Source organism: Miniopterus schreibersii (assembly GCF_964146895.1).
Source record: "Miniopterus schreibersii genome assembly, chromosome: 15".
In the NCBI taxonomy this organism is placed as follows: domain Eukaryota; kingdom Metazoa; phylum Chordata; class Mammalia; order Chiroptera; family Miniopteridae; genus Miniopterus; species Miniopterus schreibersii.
In genome coordinates, this window is record NC_138115.1 from 27,595,979 (window position 1) to 27,608,390 (window position 12,412).

The 12,412-nt window shown below is 47.7% G+C and overlaps 1 pseudogene across 1 annotated transcript; it reads left to right on the plus strand.

Annotated features, from left to right (window-relative positions):
- Positions 1-5,418: 5,418 nt before the first annotated feature.
- LOC308567830 (alpha-1,4-N-acetylglucosaminyltransferase-like) lies at positions 5,419-11,319 on the plus strand (annotated as a pseudogene). Its single transcript has 2 exons — positions 5,419-5,853; positions 10,709-11,319. The product of its transcript is annotated as an alpha-1,4-N-acetylglucosaminyltransferase-like (transcript).
- The last annotated feature ends 1,093 nt before the right edge of the window (positions 11,320-12,412 follow it).

The following is a 12,412-nucleotide window of genomic DNA, read 5'->3' on the forward strand; positions in this document are numbered from 1 at the left end:
TTATCTTCACCGTGAGAGCTTCATCCTGGGGTATTACCAATCGCACCTGCTCACTTCCTTAGTTTGCTTTAATTTTATCAAACTAAAGCTCTATTTCTGAGGACTTCTTTTTTGACTCTGGTGGTTGCGACTTTTCTTAACCGTCCACTGCTGAGACTTGAAGACCCGCGTTCCCCTGAAAGCTCTTTGGGATCCTGGGGGGGGAACCTCTCTCGCGAGACTTGAGACCGGAAGTGAGTTAGACTGCAGGCCTCTCAAGAGGAGGCGGCTCCGTTTATGTTGGCGGGAGCTGAGCCCTCAGCCCAGCCTCTGCTCTTGGAGCTGGGATCCTCTGCTCGAGGGGGTTGCGGGCAGCGCTCCCCGCCTCGGGCCCTCAGGATGCGGGAGCTGTGGCCGGCTGCTGCCACAGGGAGCTGGACAAGATCTAGGAGACGCTGGCGCTGGCGGAGCAGCGGGTCGGGGCCCACAGACCTTGTGCTGAGCTGCGGCGACCTGCGCCTCATGGCCGTGCCCCCCAAGGACCGCCACATGCAGACCTTCCACAGCAGGTGGCTCTTTTGTGTGCGAGCATCCCATAATGCAGTTTTAGAGTATTTCCATTACCCGAAAAGATCTTTTGTGCCTGTTTGCCGACAGGGCATTGGTGCACTGCTGACGATCTGCTTGGTCACCAGCCCAGAACTGGCAGGATGGGCACGTGGGTGGAATGGCTGTGGTGGCAAGAGAGAGGCCACATGGCCAAACAGCATAGACGCCCACTTCCCAAGGCTGCTCTAGCTCCTCTGCCCCCGAATGTCCCCTTTGGCAGGAACAGAGCTCAACACTGAGCCCTTGATATGGTGCTAGTTCTTGAGGACAGCAGCTGCTACTTGCCGCTCAGTTGGTTGACTAGTGACGCCCCTGCCACTGCTGTAGCCCCACAGGAACGAATATTCTGGGTACGCATCTGCCTCTCCCCTCTGCCAAGCCTCAGACGATGCTCGACCCCCAGACGTGGAATTTCATACAGCCCAACATTTGACTGCCAGGGGGACTCCCTTAGACGAGCAGCAGAGTGTAACATATTCGGACAAGGGGATTCTATGCTGGCATCAATTCACTGATGATCAGTAAGAAAGAAAATGGTTTTCAGGACTTACTGTTGATACTGTCACTCGGCAATGTCCTTCTGTTATTCTCACATGGTTCCCAGGCGCTAGGCTGTGGATTATCCCTCACTCCGCAGTGAACTGCCCCTGCTCATTCATATGAACCCAGGTCTCCACTGTATGTTCCAGCTTGAGAACAGTGGGGAAAGGAATTGTCTATTTTCTTTTTTAGTTTCTTTTCAGAATTTAAAAAAAAAAAATTATTGATTTTAGAGTTAGAGAAAAAGAGAGAAACATGGATTTTTTGGATTCACTTATTTATGCATCGATTGGTTGATTCTTGTATGTGCCCTGACCCGGAGCAAACCCACAACCTTGGTGTATCGGGAGGACACTCTAGCATCTGAGCTACCCCGCCAGGGCAGGATCTGGCGATGGTGATAAGTCATCATTCTGTGTACTGGTTTTGCCCTGTTAATAGCTGAATGCTTTAAAAAGTTTATCAGTCCCACTTACTTGATAGATATGTTAAAAACCAGAACTGCGGTTCCAAGGGCTCCAAAGTCAATAGCACAAGCATTGTTGGCTTGAATATTTCCTTCTTTCAAAAAATGAAAGATCAAAGAAGCTACAGAATTAAGAGGTGTGCTTTAAACATGTAATTCAGTTCAACAAACATTTAGTGTTAAAAATTCCTTTAACTTTTCCTTCTTGATACAGTGAGTCCTTTATATGAGAGGGAGCGTAGGCCCAAACATTGGAGTTTTCCCAGTTGAGTTTATCAGAGGTTATCCGTAGGGCTGGAGGGTTGAGGAAATCTCTGCTCTGGTTGGGGGTTTCCCCCCTGCACTGCCTTTTCTTCAGACTAACTCCAAACATCCGAAGAACAGTATTGTTAAAATAAAAAGAAGAGTGGAATAATATTGAATGGGGAAAAAAAGTAGTACACTTGATTCAGAGGTCTTTCCCCATCCTGTCCATTTACTTTGTTTACTTGTGGCTATATCCCTGCCCAGGTCCTTAGGTCTCATGAGGCAGTAGAAGCTGCCCAGGCCCCAAGGTCACTGCGTTGACCAAGTCTGGCTTAGATTATAATGGAGGAAGCACGAGCTCTCTCACAGGAGGCAGAAACCTTTGGGAAAGTAGACAACATCAGGATGCACATGTGTCCTTCACCAGCATATTCAGACCCACCTATTGCTCAAAGAAAAATAACTCTGCACTTCTCAACTCAGATATTTATTCCTATGGGTTGCTTGGCTGGTGGGAGAAAGCCTGCCATTGTGTGGTGAAGACATTTGGAGGAATTTTGAACAGGGGGAGTCAAAGAGCAGGGACATTCCTTGGGCAGGTAATACATAGGAGCTGTGCACCAATGGCACCTATGGTAAAGGAACTAATACAAACTATGTCCCCAAGTTCCCCAAGCCCTTCCTGGGAGCCTCTAGGGATCTGTGGAGTCATCTTGGAGCTCCTGTTGTGGCACCTGCTCCCACACATAGAAAGTCAGTGTGATACCGTCCCTATGAGGCAGAAAGAGGAGCAGAAAGAAGGGAAAGCAGTTCTGTTCACACCAGAGGGAAGGCTGAAGGGATGGATCTGGGAGCCTGGGGAGTTGCTTGCAGAGTGGCTCAGATGACAGGAAGCCTCTTCAGAAAGACTCAGGAAGGACATCAGGCTGTGATCCCAAAAAAGCCCTGGGTATCAGTGCCTGACTGCTGGACTCTGTGCACATCTCAGCTCCAAAACAGAGCTGCGTATTTCTTCTTAAATGTTCCGAGGGAAACATATTTCACTCATCTGTAAAAAAACCCACCAACCATTTAATGTTTGTCATCAGGGAGTCAAATACCATCTATAGTAATTATGTTTCATTTTCTCCTGTTTTCCTTGGTGAAAAGTGAAAGTAGCTTGTTGGGTTAACAGAGCCCTTCACCCTCACTGTGAGTCTGAGGTCACTTATTTCCCATACTTTACAAAAGAGCTGAGGCTCTGAGCAGTTTTGGGACTTGTCCTGGTGACCAGAGCCTGTGGCAAGTGGAAGAATGACTCCAAACTAGTGCTCTTTCCATCATACCCACTACTTGGATCAGAGTCAGACAGGTCCCACTTTTTGTGTTTGGGATGTCACTGCATCACCAATGCTCACTTTCACCCCTCTGACAAAGACCCCCAACTACTTCACTGATCTCTGCTTTGACCACTTGTTCAATGGTTTTGATTATTGTGCGGACAGTTGGAAGGCACTGGCTACATGATCCACCAGAAATGCAGGCACTAGGCATGTATCACTCCACAAATGGAGACCTCTAGTCATCCCAGAGCAAGTAGCAAGAGCTCTGCTCTCCCCCTCACTCCCCTCTGGAAGGTAAAATACAACCCATCCATTCAATGCCAGGGAATTTTGAGAAGATACCAAGGTGCCTGAGCCATAAATTGATGACTTCCAGAGAAGAAATTCAGCTCCCAAAGGAATGACCCAAAAAGCTGTTCCTGGGAAGCCTCAGCACATAGAAAACAAGAGGCCATTGATAAGTGGGACATCTTAAGTCTGTTAATGTGGAACCTGCTATGTCAGAATCCAAAGTCTGCTCAGGAGAGGACCTCTCTGTTCACACGAGAGCATCCAGGGGGAGCTGTGGATTCCTGTTCATGGCCAAGAGAAGGCTCTGAATTGAAAATGGTGACTCCCTCAGTGAGGATGGCTTCCAAGAGGATTACTACATACTGATGTCAGGAGCACTGGGGGGCAGACCCCAGGAGAAAGATACTACTGTCTTTGGAGATGTGGGGATTGCCACATCATGGGTGCAGGGTGATGAACTTGGCCTTGTGAGGCCTGGAGGAAGCTCTACCTCATGCGAGGGGACCTCTGCGCAAAGGGTCCTTCTTGAAGCCACTGTAACTGAAATTGGAGAATCAATTCTTGCTCCAAATCAGCAGAACCTTGGACTGCTGGGCTTGTCCATTGCTTATTGGTGGTGATGGATTTTCTTTTTTTTTCCTCAGACCTTGTATTTGCAAAGTTTGGACCAAATTACAGGGTTGTCAGTGATGAAGCATTCCCAAGTCTGCCCATGGTTTTGATTGGACCTAAACTGCTCAGGCACACTATCTTTTGGGTCCAGGGCCATATACAGTTTCTCTAGGCCAAGTCATCACCCTATTGCCCTTCTGACAAACCCCAAAATAACAGGATTTCATGCGTGGACCACCTGAAAAACTGTGCAAACTCCTTATTGTCCCCAAGTCTCTGTGTTTGGGAAACTTAGTAAAGGGAGGAGCTTCCTGAGAACTTGCCTTTAGTGTTAATCTTCGGCCAATGATTTACTTCCCCCTGTTGTTGAATTGGAAGATTAAGTGGCGATTTATCAGAAAGTATAGCAGGAAAAGCTTGTGGTCATTGCTGAGACCTCAGGTAGCAGTTGACCGCAAGTCTCAGGCTCGAGGTAAGCTCTGACTCACTGGTTTTGTATTTTCTAAAAGAGTCATATGGCATGGGAAACCTTGACCACAGGAAAAGTGGAATCTGTGGTCCCCTGGAGTTAGCTAGAGTTAGAGCCAATGTTTTCAGAGAGGGAGTTGCTACAAGGAGACAGGGGACCCAAATAAGGGGCTTGGCTCTGCTAACCTTGTGATCTTGTCAAAGTATTTAATTCTAGATTTCGGTTTGCTTTCATGGTTAGTTTTCTTCTTAGTTCTGTTAGCTTCTTAGTAAATCAACTTGGGTTTTCTAGGTGGGCAATCATATTTTCTACAGCCAGTGATGTTTTGCTTCTTTCTTTCTGAATTCATAGTACGCAATCTTTTCTCTTGTTTCGTTGCCTTGGTTAGACTTAGCGGCGTGATGTTGAATGGTAACAGTGATCATTGCATATCCCTAGCCTTTTCCTGGTCTTACTGGGGATCATTGAAATGCTTCCTATTAAGTATGATGATTGCTGTATGTTCTGCTACACATCGTCAGCTGAAGAAAATTTCCTTGGGCTTCATCAAAATCATGAGTGGATGTCTTACCTTATCCTGTTCTTGGCACCTTTTCACCAAAATGGCCATATAGCTTTTCTTCTTTTATCTATAAGATAATGCATGTGATTAATAGATTTTCTGTTATGAATGAATTAGTATTACCCTAAATTCCTAAGTTCAACCCCAGTGAATGCCTTTTTCTTTTGCATATTGGATGGCTTGATTTGATCATATTTTATTTGGGATTTAAAAAAATCTAAGCTTAGAAGTGATATGATTGTGTAGTTGTTTTTGTGTGTGTGCATGCTATTGTTTTCCAGTTTTGTGAATGGAATTTTAACGAATGTGTTGACTTAAAGGAGCAGTCCAGGAGAGAGAAGTGGACATGCTGAAGGAGCTCCAACTCTCCCTGTTGGTCATCCTGCTGCTTTGCTGTGGCTTCCTCTACCAGCTGACCCTGAAGTCCAGCTGCCTCTTCTCCTGCCTGCCCCCCTACAAGTCCCAGCGGGGGCCAGAAGCCCTCCTGGGCAAGGGGCGCAGCATTGTGTTCCTAGAGACCTCCGAGAGAATGGAGCCATCCCCGCTGGTCGCCTGTGCTGTGGAGTCTGCTGCCAAGGTTTATCCCGACTACCCGGTGGCATTTTTTATGAAGGGCCTCAGCAGTTCCATGCGGCTGCCCCCAAACTCCACTTACCCAGCCTTTTCTCTCCTCTCAGCAATAGACAATGTTTTCCTCTTCCCTTTGGATCTGAAAGGGCTGTTTGAAGACACACCACTGTTTTCATGGTACACTCGAGTAAGTGTCTGAGAATCTTAGAATGCCCATGTTGAGAGGCACCACAGAAAAGGTGTCCAACCTACTCCTTTTATAGAGGGGTCAACTGAGGGTAAGGACTCAGTGTCAGAGATGGAACTAGAGCCCAGATCCTTTCACTCTTGCCTGGCCTTCTTTCTATGGGGTTGAGCCCTGATTCAAGTACTTGGGAGAGACTTAGGTTAGACTTGTCTTTTGCCTGCTGTCTTTGGCCTCCAGCTTTCTCTCTTAGTACCTAGGTCATTTTGAGACTAATCATCGGTGAATGAGTGCCCGCATCTTTTCCAGGTGTGTATACTCCTTATTTTCCACTGCCAGTTTTAAACCCATCCACGTTAAACTATTTTTGCACCTGAAGGGGAAACGAGGCAATATTTCACCTGAAAATTATAGAAATAGAAAATTCATAAGGGGTCAGGTGGAGTGCTTCTGTATGAGTTTGCGTTATATTCAGATATGAGCAAGAAACTTCTGGAACTCTTGGGAAGTTTGTAATCTTCATCTTAGTAACATAGCACAATAAGGAAATAATATTTCCTTTAGATATTTCTCTCATGAGGACCCATAATCAGGTAATGTTTAAGGAACTTATAAGCACTCTCTGATTTCATTATGCAGCTTCGAACTGTGCCTTCTTATGAAGACTACAACATGGGATTAAGTACTCTTCCATTAAAAGTTCACTATAAGTGTTTTAGCTATGCCATGCCCCATCTCCCATCAAGATGGAAGAAAAAGGCTTGAAGAACAAAATACACCACACACAGTGATAGTAGGTGTTTTAGTATGACCTGGAGTGAATTCAGTGATGAGGATATGTTAATTTTATAATTGTTTTTAAAAAACAGCTAAAACTTGATTTGAAAATAATAGCATTGCTTGCTATATAAAGCTTTATCTGCATTCTAATCATAGGCTAGATCAGATGTAAGGAAGCTTGTTCTTTTTTTCTCTGTTAAACCTCTCCCAAGGATATTTTTCCCATTGTGTTTTGTAGAGAGAGTGGATGGGAGGGGGAGAGGCACACACAGAGAAATACTGATGTGAAAGGGAGATCCACTGGTTGCCTCCTGAACATGGCCTAATTGGGATCGGGGATAGATCCTGCCACCAAGATACATGCCCTTCTCCTGAACTGAGCCCTCGAGCCTTCAGTCCGAGGTTCTAACCACTGAGCCGAAGCTGCTAGGGCCAGGAAAGTGTGTCCTCCTTAAAGGGCCAGAGAGTCAATAGTTTAGGTTTTGCAGCTCAAGTAGCATGATTGAAGCCATTTGTGACGGTACTTGTATTAGTTTCCTATGGCTGTGTAACAAAAAGCCAGGAACTTGGTGATTTGAGAGAACAAAAACCTCTTCCCTCCCTGTGTGCAGGCCAGAGGTCCCAAATCAGTTTCACTGGGTGGATATCAAGGTGCTGGCAGGGCCCATTCTCCAGGGGTATGATGGGAGCTCTAGTAAAGAATCTTTTCTGTGGAGTCCATCAGTCCAGTCTCTGCCTCCATCTCCATACCCCCTTTCCTGTGTGTGCATGTGCGTGTGTGTGTGTGTGTGTGTGTGTGTGTGAACGCTCCCTCTACCTCACTATAAAGGACACTTGTGATCGCATTTAGGGCCCCTCTGGATATTCCAGGATAATCTCCCCTTCTTGACACCCTCCATTTGTCACATCTGCAAAGACCCCTTTCCCATAAGGTAACAGTTATAGGTTCCAGGACTTAGGACCTGATATCTTTGCATGGCTAGTATTCAGCCTACTACAGTACTCTTTTACCAAAGAGGGAAACTCCTGTCCCCACTGCCTCATTCCCCTGGGGCTTTCCTGGATGGAGGCCACACTTGCCCCTAGTTGCTATCAGCTCGAGAGCTTTTCTAGACTAAGGGACAGGCCTGAGTGTGAGTGTGTGTGTGAGAGTGTGTGTGTGCGTGTGTGTGGTGGTGATGGGAGGGGCTTAAGGGAATTTGTCAGCTTCATTCTTGCCCCATGGGACTTTAGTTCCCAGGGCTCCCATCTCTCCTGAAGAGCCTGGAAGTCTCCAATTGGAATCCGTGAGGAGGAGGTGGAGCTCCTCAGCAGACTGAGGTTTCACCTGCAGTTGCCAGCACTGGGTTCCTAACAACCAGGTGATGGCTAGTGTGACCCTAAGCAGCAGCAGGGCAGGCTGCTGTGCAGGTGCTGGTAGTGGGGAAGGACCAGGTGAATGGCACCAGGCTGCTGGGTCCCTGCAGCTCTCAGCGCTTGCCTGCTAGAGGGCGCTCCAGCACCGTACAAGGCCAGACAGCATGCTGGCTCTGGGCCCAACTTCCCCACACCTGGGCTCAACTAACATTATCTACACTGCCTTTTGCCCCTTGGGAAAAGAAAGCTCTGCTCACATTGTTTTGGGAGATGCTACATACTGCATTCATTTTTCATAAACGAATCATGCACATGCAGGGTACTACACCAGGGCTAGTGTCTAACTTCCCTTGGGGGGCTGGGTGTGGCTTGTGCTGGCCCAGTTAGGCCACTTCAGAATAACTGGGGGCCAGCTGTTAGGGATGACCCAATGTGCCATCACCTGCCAGTGACCACTAGGTTTGTGGCACTGATCTGGCAACCGTAGCCCTGGAGGTTGCCCAGGGTTGAGTACTGTGGGGGAGGGACAGGGTCAATAGCCAGAAGCCTAATCCTTCCTGGTGCTCACCCTTGGGGGAGCCCTTGGGTTTTAGGCTGATGTCCAATGCTCACGTTAATGCAGGCTTCTTCCTCCTTGGGTTCTGGCCAGCTTTTGATATCCTATGTCTCTGGATCTGTTCACTAACAATCACCAATTTACCAAATAACCAACATATATTTTTACCAAAACCATAACTTTTGTTGAATGAGTCCATTTTTGGAGCCAGATTGCCTGGGTTCAAATCCAACCTCTGCCTCTCTGACGTTGGACAAGTTACCGAACTTTGAGATCCTCTTATTTTTTTTTATATTTTGTTAATCCTCACCCTTGGGTATTTTTTCCATTGATTTTTAGAGAGCATGGAAGGGAGGGAGGGAGGAGAGAGAGAGAAACACATTGATGTGAGAGAGACGCATCAGTTGATTGCCTCCTGCACTGGAATCTCGGAGAAATCCTGCAACCCAGGCATGTGCCCTTGTCTGGGAATCGAACCCAAGACCCTTTGGTTTGCAGACTTGATGCTCGAACCACTGGCCCACACTGGCCACGGTGAACTTGGTGATCCTATTAGATTTTCACTTGAAGAATGGGAATAATCTTAATACCAATCTTTGCCGATTTGTGTAGATTATAAAGAATTTAGAACAATTTTTGATAAATTTTAGTTATTATTATTTCGGAGCTCTTCATCCATGGTGTGCAATGTGATGACGTGAACAATTCTGGGGGGATTTCTGCACAGTCTAGTTAAGATGCTTCATTTGGCTTTATGACAGAATTGTAAAGAATGCCTATCTTGTCCAAGCCAAGAGTTGCTGTTGAATCTTTCAATCAACATATTTCAGTGTAGAAAAATCTATTGTGTTTTCTAGCATTCCATTTGGACACATTGCCACTTATTATGACTTATTTTCATTCTTTTTAAGTTAGTTTCTCGGTTGCTCTCCTTGAAGCACATGGAGTCATCCACTCTTTGCCACTCCAATCCATCAAAGTGTGACTGGCTTGATCTTTGGCACGGGTGGGGGACCTGCCCACGTCTCTCACCTCCTTGATTTTCAGCCTCCTTGGCCACCACCTCTTGGCTGGGTTCTTTCAACAGCGCCCTTACTTGCCTCTCTGCTCCTGCCCTGGTCACCTCCCAACCCCCACCCACCCCTGTCTGTTTTCCACAGAGCAGCCAGTGTGGCCCTTGGAAGACTAATCAGATCACATGACTCCTGTCTTCCAAATCTTCCCAATAACTTCATGCTTTGCTCAGCCCACAGAATGCGCCCTCCTTCTCTGCCCTACCCTTTCTGGTGTCATCTCCTACCCCTCTCCCTTCACTACTTGGCTGTGGCCACACTGCCTTCCTCCTGTTCCTGCCTCGGGTCCCCTGCACTAGCTCTTCCCTCTACCTCGAACCTTCTTCTCAGACATTTGGCCATAGCTCACTCCCTCACTTCATTCCAGCTTCTGCTGGAACCCGAGATCCGATTGTGCTCCCCGCCCCCTTCATAGCCTCCCCACCCAGCCCCTTCCCTTGATAGTTGTTATGAATCCCCAGCAGAACATATAGGTTCATTTGTTTGGTGTCCATCTCCTCCCAGCAGAGAGTTTTCTCCTTGCTCACTGGCATATCTTCAGGAGCTGTCACAGAGCTTGGCACACAGTAAGTAGGCCCTTATTAAATATTATTAAAGGAACTAGTTATTGAACGAAGGCATACATGCATTTTAAGGTTGTTTTGCAAATTTATCAAATAGCACGAATACTGATTTTTTCCTATATTTTCTACTCTACCTTTTTCTTTATCAGTTTTTAGGACATTAAAAAAATTCTTTCTTCATGGTTTCATGTTTGCAGATACCGTCCCACCTCCTGAAAATGACTCATAGAGTTCACTGTGAAATCCCTTTTGGTTTCTACTTTACCTTGCCACTTCTTTCATTTGAAAAAAACAAAACTTCAAGCCCCTGAAGTCTTCCCATGGATACTGATTTGTGTAACCTTTATACTAAAAGGCAACACTTGGGTGAAGGAGACAATGTTGGTAAATTGGAAAAATTGGTCCCTTGGCAAATAGGTATTTGGGAAGCAGGCTTGCTGCCCCCTCCCCGGCAGCCTGGGCCAGGCCTCCTTCTGTGACTCCCCTCCCTCCCCCGCGCTGCTCAGGCTGATTTGCACCTGCTCGTGCAGATCAGCACCAGTGCAGAGAGAAGCTGGCTCCATGTCAGCTCAGAGGTGTCCCGCCTGGCCATCACCTGGAAATACCGGGCGTCTACATGGACACCGATGTCATCTCCATCAGGCCCATCCCTGAGGAGAACTTCTGGGCGGCACAGGCTCCGCAGTCCTCTAGTAACGGGGTGTTTGGATTCCTCCGCCGCCACTCCTTCCTATGGCAGTGCATGGAAAACTTTGTTGAACACTACAATTCACACATTTGGGGCCACCAGGGTCCCGTTTGATGACAAGGATGTTGAGAGTGTGGTGCAAACTTGAAGACTTCCAGGAGGTGAGCGACCTCAGGTGTTTGAACTTGTCCTTCCTCCACCCCCAAAGATTTTACCCCATCCCCTATCCACAGTGGAGGCGCGACTATGAGGTGGGGAACAGGGAGCCAGGCTTCACACTCCTATGCCCTGCATCTGTGGAACTACCTGAACCAGGGAGGGAGGGGCGTGGTTAGAGGCCGCAACACGCTGGTGGAAAATCTCTGTCGTCAGCACTGTCCCAGGACTTACGGGGACATGATTCAAGGCCCAGAGGGGTTGGTGACTGGGGAGTCGGGTCCCGGGATCAAATAGAGCCAGCGCTGGTTTGTTGCTGCTACATCCTGGCACTAAACACTTCCTGCAGTGCCTCGCTTTCCCTGATCTCCACTGTCTGCAGGGGTGTGGGGGCTTCGTCACATGTCGGTAAGAGTAGCTTCCTCTGCCTGTAGTAGAGAAGCCCCAGACACCTTTGTCCTGTTCCTGTGTCTGGGACTGACCATGGTGCCACAAATCTTGTGTGTGCTGTGGCAGAGGTGGCACAAGAGAGGGTGACAGCTTCCCAGGGTTAAGTGATCTAGTCCCCTATCCACTCTTGGTATCCTCAGGCCCTGGGTCAGAGCCTGACACACAGTAGGCGCTCAAGACCTCTAGGCTGTGTTGGATGTTGAGCTCTGGCCTAGTGAGGGAAGGTGTGGGTGTGTCATGCATGGCAGGTCTTGGTCAGCTGAGGATGGGGTCTTTAGCTTTTAACCTTACTATGGAGGTCAACTGGGGTGCACGTCAAGTCCACTTTCTCTCAACAGTCGTGCATAAGAGGGTACCCTGCTTATACATGGGGAAACGAAAAGCTATGGAAATGGCGAGCACAAACAGGTACCCTTAGAGCTACTTTCTGCACTTCAGGGATACACTGGGCCCCCCCAGGTTTCCCACTGGGCTTAACTCGGAGGACACCCGCTGACAGCCTAGGGATGCTTTAGGCAGAGTTGATTTTTCCCACTTCACAAGGAGGTGAAGTGGCTTCCCCAAGGTTTCACAGCTTGTGAATGCAGAATGTAAATGAACCTTTGACTCCAAAGCCTGGGCTCTTCCCTCCTCGCAGTGGGCAGGGGAACTCCTGCAAAGAAGAGCGTGCTGACCAGGAGAGGAGGGACACGGCTCCCGTCGGAGCAGATGCTCACAGACATTCCTTCTTGGGCCTGGTCCCTGCCACAACCATCTTTTTTTCCAACATTTCAAAAATTAGCATAAACTCTACAGACCATAACATTTGCCATGTTTTCCATTTTGAAGTGTCCAGTTCAGGGGCTGTAAGTACAGTCACATTGCTGTGGAACCAACGCCACTGCCCACACTCAGAACGTTTTCATCTTCCCAACGTGAAACCCTGAACCCACCAAACACT